Here is a 7,386-nt window from a genome sequence, read left to right as displayed (position 1 = left end):
AAAATTACCAAAGTACTCCCGATTTACAGAATTACCGTTTTACCCTCAGGTTATAGAATTACTGTTTTACCCTCAATTTGTAAAATTACCGTTTTACCATTGATTTACGGAATTACCATTTTACCCTTAGTTTACAGAATTACTATTTTGCCCTCGATTTACAGAATTACCGTTTTACCCCCAATTTACATAATTACCATTTTACCCCCGATTTACATAATTATCGTTTTACTCTCGATTCTGAATTACCGTTTTACCCTCGATTTATAGAATTACCATTTTACCTCGATTTATAAATTCTTGTTTTACCATTGATTTATAGAATTCTTTGTTTTACCTCGATTTACAAAATTACTAAACTACCCTTGGTTTGTGAAATTACCGCAATACCCTCAATTTGTAAAACTACCAAAATACCCTGTATGGTAAAATGACGAATATGCCCTTATGTTCCGTATGGTGATGTGCTTAGGATTTACATATATTGATATTGGATTAGTTAAGTTTGAGTGACGGTGGTGGTTATCGTGGCGATTGATTTTGGAAACGTTTCAACTTCAACCCATAACAGTGTGTACTAACCCTCTAAATAGCTTAGATTAATATTTCTTTGAAAAGCGAAAGGTTCATATTTTAGTGATTAGAAATTAATATTTAGATCTATTTTCTATGCACGTTTAAGTTGGATTCTAGCGGATATGGGGTAGGAAGGTATTTGGAGCGTTCTTCAATGAGTAGATCTCTTGGTAAGTATTGAACCTTCTTTCCATTTGTATCTTGTGGTTTAAGAAAAGTGAAAACCCTCGATTAGACTAAGGCTAAAAGGGTTTTGGTGTTATTTGGTTTGTTGGTACTAGTGAGGATTAAAGGCTACCGATCGAGGAGTGTGAAAAGCTTGGATCATCGGAGTGACTAAATCTAGTCATCAACTTGGCAAAGGTATGAACCCAAGGGTCATTGTGGATGGTGGCGAATGTGTAAGTGATGATAATAGGTAGTTTTGATTTGGTTTAATAATAACATGGTCTAATCTATAAGTGGTTAATTATAGGAGAAATCGCATAGGAGATCTCGTCAAGGAATATCGCAAATCAGGTGTGTAACGAACCCTTTTTCATAGCTTAAAGTGATAAATGCCGAAAAGCCGAAATGTAGAAATTCTGGCATTTCGAGGACTTGTGAGCAAGCGAACGCTCACTAGTTAGTTAGAATCGATGAGATGATGATCGGGAACAATGGAAACGGTAAGGACGTGTTTTTGGCGTTCACGGTAAGTTGGGCCTCGAGAGGCTAAAATAGGGCCCAATAGGCTTTTGGGCCCATTTGGGTAAATTTCGTAGAAAATGGGAAATCTGTTAAATTGCATGTTAAAAGCTGTTATCTTGTTATGGATAAAGGCTAAATGGGCCTAGATGATGAAATCGGCTAAGTAGGGCCCATTAGGGTTTTTGGCCCAATAACTCGATTTCGCTAAAAATGGGCCAGATCACTGTTTGCACCTATGAATTGTTTGTAACCATTAATGGACATGGAAACCCCAATTTTGGTAAAATTACGAGATTACCCTATAACATGAAAATGACCGTTTTGCCCCTAGGTAAAAGTGACCATTATACCCCTAGGGTTTATATATGAACTTAATGCATGGGATTTTGATAAACATGATATGTATGATATGCACATGACATGTATGATATGCACATGATATGTATGATATGCACATGAGATGTTCATAAATGCATTGGGTTGGGTTTTTATATGGATGGAGGAAGTGCAAAAGGGCTTATACCCCAGTTATTAAAGGGCTTATGCCCCAGTTATCAAAAGGGCTTACGCCCCAGTTATCAAAAGGGCTTACGCCCCAGTTATAAAAAGGGCTTTTGCCCCAGTTATTAAAAGAGGCTAGGCTTCCAGTTATATGATAAAGCAAAAAGCCGCCAAAGGAGAGTTATGGCGGGGTGGGTCGAGTTAATCCCCACATGGTGTGTTGGTTGGTACGGGTCGAGAGTAGCGGATGGTGGGTTGAGTAGTCTCCCCAAATGGGTTGCATTCTTTCATTTGACATTACATGTGTTATAAAAATGGGCCTGTGGGCCATACCGTTTCTGATAAAGGCTTGACCCGATAATATGAAACTTGAAAAGGCTTCGGCCCAGTGTTATGAAATATGAAATATGAAAAGGGCTATGGCCCAGTATATGTTTGAGATTGGATTTGGGCTTAGACTCAACAGGCCGTTATTGTTTTGGGCTCTGAAAGGGGCTTGTTGCACACTGAGTTTCCAAACTCACCCCCCTTTCCTTAACCTTGCAGGTGAACCTTAATATGGGGACTTGGGCCGGAGAGGATTCAGAGTGGCCACGATGATTGTCTTTGGACTTTTAAATAAGTGTTGGTTTTCATTTAATTTTCTTTAATTATTATTTATTTTTGGGTTGTAATAAGGCCAATTTTAACTTTCCTTTTATTTCTTTTCGGAATTATTTTAATTTTAATAACTTTAAAAATTGGTTAATAATTATTCAAATGGGCTAGACTTAGGACGTGTTTTCAAAATGATACTTGTTTTCAAAATATCTCAACACCACGATTAATCGATTTATCAAAGACGTCCACTTAAACAAATTTAAACTCGATATAACAAAGTGTGGCTATGGTTGTGGGCATGTCTAGGATTGGATCCAATTAAAGAGCTTGGTACTTAGCGACCTTCATGGCTCACCTCCTCTGTCTCGGATACCTACACGGTGCCCGGCTTCCATACACTTTGTTAACTCAATAAAATGTATGGTTTTAAAACACTAAAACGGGCGTGGGTTTTCAACTCCAATGTGGCACGTCGATTAAGCCATAACGTCTGGTCGGGTTTGGGGTGTTACATTTAGTGGTATCGAGCACAGTTGCAACAACTCGGTACGTGGATCGGTCTGAAAATCTTTTCAAAAACTTGGGCCTAAGAAGGGTATTTTTAGAAATGGTAAGTTTTTGAAGATGTTCAAGTTTTTTCTATTTGTTAAGCGGGGTTAAATTAATAGTTTTAAAATAAAAGTGTTTTCAAATAAAATCTTTTTATTTTCGGTAAACAAAAACATGGTATTTGAAATTTTAAATAGACTTATAAATGAGTGGCACACTGAATCCCCGGCACCAAGTCTGTAAGTATCTTTCTGCTCTATATATATACTGTACTGTACTGTAAATAATACTGTAGATAGTACTGAGCCTTAGAGATAGAGCTATTGATGATGTAGTATTAGGACTACAAGACTGGAACCATAGCTAAATTATGATTCTGCGAAATAACTTTAAAACATTATCTGTTCATAAGACATTCGGTATTAAGCAGTGAAACCAAGAAACTAATGTCATAAAATTAAATCGATAAATCGTTATGAGTACAAGGGCTACTCGAGGAAGAGGCCGTGGTCGAGGCCGAGGTAGCACTCAAGCTGGATGTCGTCATCTGAACACATGCCACCGGCGGGGCACGACCACCACGGTTAATGAAAATGGGCCGTATGATCGGACATAGGGGATGACGCTTTGTCTCAAGCGATGTTAAAGATTTTGGAAAGGGTTCTTGGAGCTAGCACCGGATAGTGATAGTAGGATCGAGTCTTGTGATAGCGTAGTGGGGTAGATGTTAGATGACTACCTGTTAAATGGAAATTCGAGGACGAAATTTCTTTAAGGAGGTAGAGTTGTAACACCACAATTTGGGCCTAGAAGTTTTGGGCCTTGAGCATTGGAGTGGTTGAAGGCGACTTATAATATTTTGTTGTGCATGTAAATTTCGCTAATGAAGGCTTGTTTTAGTGGTTAAATATGTTGAGAAGTGTTGGAGAAGTCCTGGGTTTAAACCTGGACTCTAGCAAAAAAATTTTTGGTTTAAGGTGAATCAAACCCTGGGTGTAGTAGGTAGGCCTTAAGAATATTGTTGGAGATATTGTGACACAAAAAGCCTTGTGGTCTAGTGGCAAAGTAAGCGCCACATAAGAGGGAGGAAGGTTGCGTTATAGAGGTGGCAAGGAGGTCTAGGGTTCGAAACTCATGGCAAGCGAAGAGCATTTATTTTGCTAACAAGGGGTGGCAAGAGCTGGTGTTGAATTTAAACTCTGATAATGGAGGGATCCCACATCGGGAAGCTAACATAAGAGTGGATGTGAAGCTGGCTTTAAATAGAGGGAACCATGAGGAGAGTAAAGGCACCTTTCTTGGCTGATCCCTTTATTGTATGGTGTGCTCGTTTGGGTTGGGCGTCGGCTAAGAGTGCTCGGGCGTGGATTAACTCCAGTCTCCTATCGGTGTGTATTTATCACTACTCTTGTTGTTGGATGGCTACTTGGCATGAATGGGCGAAAGGGCCATGTGGGCCCAATGGGCCCAATTGGATAAGTTGTTTGATTGTGTAGTAAATATCGGACTAGGCTAGGTGAATCGCATATCTGTGGCTAGGTTTGGGCTAAAAGGGCCACACGCGTGTGGGCACATTTGGGTAGAGAATAGGCTTTAGGCCCATTCGTATTGTTATCCATGTTTAGAATACTTTAGTTTACCAATTCTTGAAATGCCCTCGACTTGTAAAATTACCAAAGTACTCCGATTTACGAATTACCGTTTACCCTCGGGTTATAAATTCTTGTTTTACCCTCGATTTGTAAAATTACCGTTTTACCCTTGATTTGAAATTACCGTTTTACCCTCGGTTCTGAAATTAGTATTTTACCCTCGATTTACGTAATTCTTGTTTTACCCCAATTTACATAATTACCATTTTACCCCGATTTACATAATTATCGTTTTCCCTCGATTTACTGAATTACCGTTTTACCCTCGATTTATAGAATTACCATTTTACCCTCGATTTATAGAATTCTTGTTTTACCATTGATTTATAAATTCTTGTTTTACCTCGATTTACAAAATTACTAAACTACCCTTGGTTTGTGAAATTACATAATACCCTCAATTTGTAAAACTACCAAAATACCTCTGTATGGTAAAATGACGAATATGCCCTTATGTTCAGTATGGTGATGTGCTTAGGATTTACATATATTGATATTGGATTAGTTAAGTTTGAGTGACAATGGTAGTTATCGTAGGCGATTGATTTTGGAAGCGTTTCAACTTCAACCCATAACAGTGTGTACTAACCTCTAAATAGCTTAGATTAATATTTCTTTGAAAAGCGAAAGGTTCATATTTTAGTGATTAGGAATTAATATTTAGATCTATTTTCTATGCACGTTTAAGTTGGATTCTAGCGGATATGGGGTAGGAAGGTATTTGGAGCGTTCTTCAATGAGTAGATCTCTTGGTAAGTATTCAAACCTTCTTTCCATTTGTATCTTGTGGTTTAAGAAAAGTGAAAACCCTCCGTCGACTAAGGCTAAAAGGGTTTTGGTGTTATTTGGTTTATTGGTACTAGTGAGGATTAAAGGCTACCGATCGAGGAGTGTGTGAAAAGCTTGGATCATCGGAGTGACTAAATCTAGTCATCAACTTCGGCAAAGGTATGAACCCAAGGGTCATTGTGGATGGTGGCCGAATGTGTAAGTGATGATAATAGGTAGTTTTCGATTTGGTTTAATAATAACATGGTCTAATCTATAAGTGGTTGATTATAGGAGAAATCGCATAGGAGATCTCGTCAAGGAATATCGCAAATCAGGTGTGTAACGAACCCTTTTTCATAGCTTAAAGTGATAAATGCCGAAAAGCCGAAATATAGAAATTCTGGCATTTCGAGGACTTGTGAGCAATGACGCTCACTAGTTAGTTAGAATCGATGAGATGATGATCGGGAACAATGGAAACAGTAAGGGCGTGTTTTTGGCGTTCATGGTAAGTTAGACCTCGAGGCGCTAAAATAGGGCCCAATAGGCTTTCGGGCCCATTTGGGTAAATTTCGTGAAAATGGGAAATCTGTTAAATTGCATGTTAAAACTATTATCTTGTTATGGATAAAGGCTAAATGGGCCTAGATGATAGAATCGGCTAAGTAGGGCCCATTAGGGTTTTTGGCCCAATAACTCGATTTCGCTAAAAATGGGCCAGGATCCTTTGTTTGCACCTATGAATTGTTTGTAACCATTAATGGACATGGAAACCCTAATTTTTGGTAAAATTACGAGATTACCCTATAACATGAAAATGACCGTTTGCCCCTAGGTAAAAGTGACCATTATACCCCTAGGGTTTATATATGAACTTAATGCATGGGATTTTGATAAACATGATATGTATGATATGCACATGACATGTATGATATGCACATGATATGTATGATATGCACATGAGATGTTCATAAATGCATTGGGTTGGGTTTTATATGGATGGAGGAAGTGCAAAAGGGCTTATGCCCCATTATTAAAGGGCTTATGCCCGATTATCAAAAGGGCTTACGCCCGATTATCAAAAGGGCTTACGCCCGATTATTAAAGGGCTTATGCCCCGATTATAAAAGGGCTTTTGCCCGATTATTAAAAGAGGCTAGGCTTCGGTTATATGATAAAGCAAATAAGCCGCCAAAGGAGAGTTATGGCGGGGTGGGTCGAGTTAATCCCCACATAGTGTGTTGGTTGGTGCGGGTGGAGAGTAGCGGATGGTGGGTTGAGTAGTCTCCCAAATGGGTTGCATTCTTTCATTTGACATTACATGTGTTATAAAATGGGCCTATGGGCCATACTGTTTCTGATAAAAGGCTTGACCCAATAATATGAAACTTGAAAAGGCTTGGCCCGGTGTTATGAAATATGAAATATGAAAAGGGCTATGGCCCGATATATGTTTGAGATTGGATTTGGGCTTAGACTCAACAGTAGTTATTGTTTTGGGCCTGAAGGGGCTTGTTGCACTGTGAGTTTCCAAACTCACCCTCTTTCCTTAACCTTGCGGTGAACCTTAATATGGGGACTTGGGCGGAGAGGATTGAGTGGCCACGGTGATTGTCTTTGGACTTTTAAATAAGTGTTGGTTTTCATTTAATTTCCTTTAATTATTATTTATTTTTGGGTTGTAATAAGGCCAATTTTAACTTTCCTTTTATTTCTTTTGAATTATTTTAATTTTAATAACTTTAAAATTGGTTAATAATTATTCAAATGGGCTAGACTTAGGGCGTGTTTTCAAAATGATACTTGTTTTCAAAATATCTCAACACCACGATTAATCGATTTATCAAAGACGTCCACTTAAACAAATTTAAACTCGATATAACAAAGTGTGGCTATGGTTGTGGGCATGTCTAGGATTGGATCCAATTAAAGAGCTTGGTACTTAAGCAGCCTTCATGGCTCACCTCCTCTGTCTCGGATACCTACCTGATGCCCAGCTTCCATACACTTTGTTAACTCAATAAAATGTATGGTTTTAAAACACTAA

This window comes from Gossypium arboreum, chromosome 8, assembly GCF_025698485.1.
Source record: "Gossypium arboreum isolate Shixiya-1 chromosome 8, ASM2569848v2, whole genome shotgun sequence".
Taxonomy (NCBI): Eukaryota; Viridiplantae; Streptophyta; class Magnoliopsida; order Malvales; family Malvaceae; genus Gossypium; species Gossypium arboreum.
Note: the sequence above shows the minus strand (reverse complement) of the source record.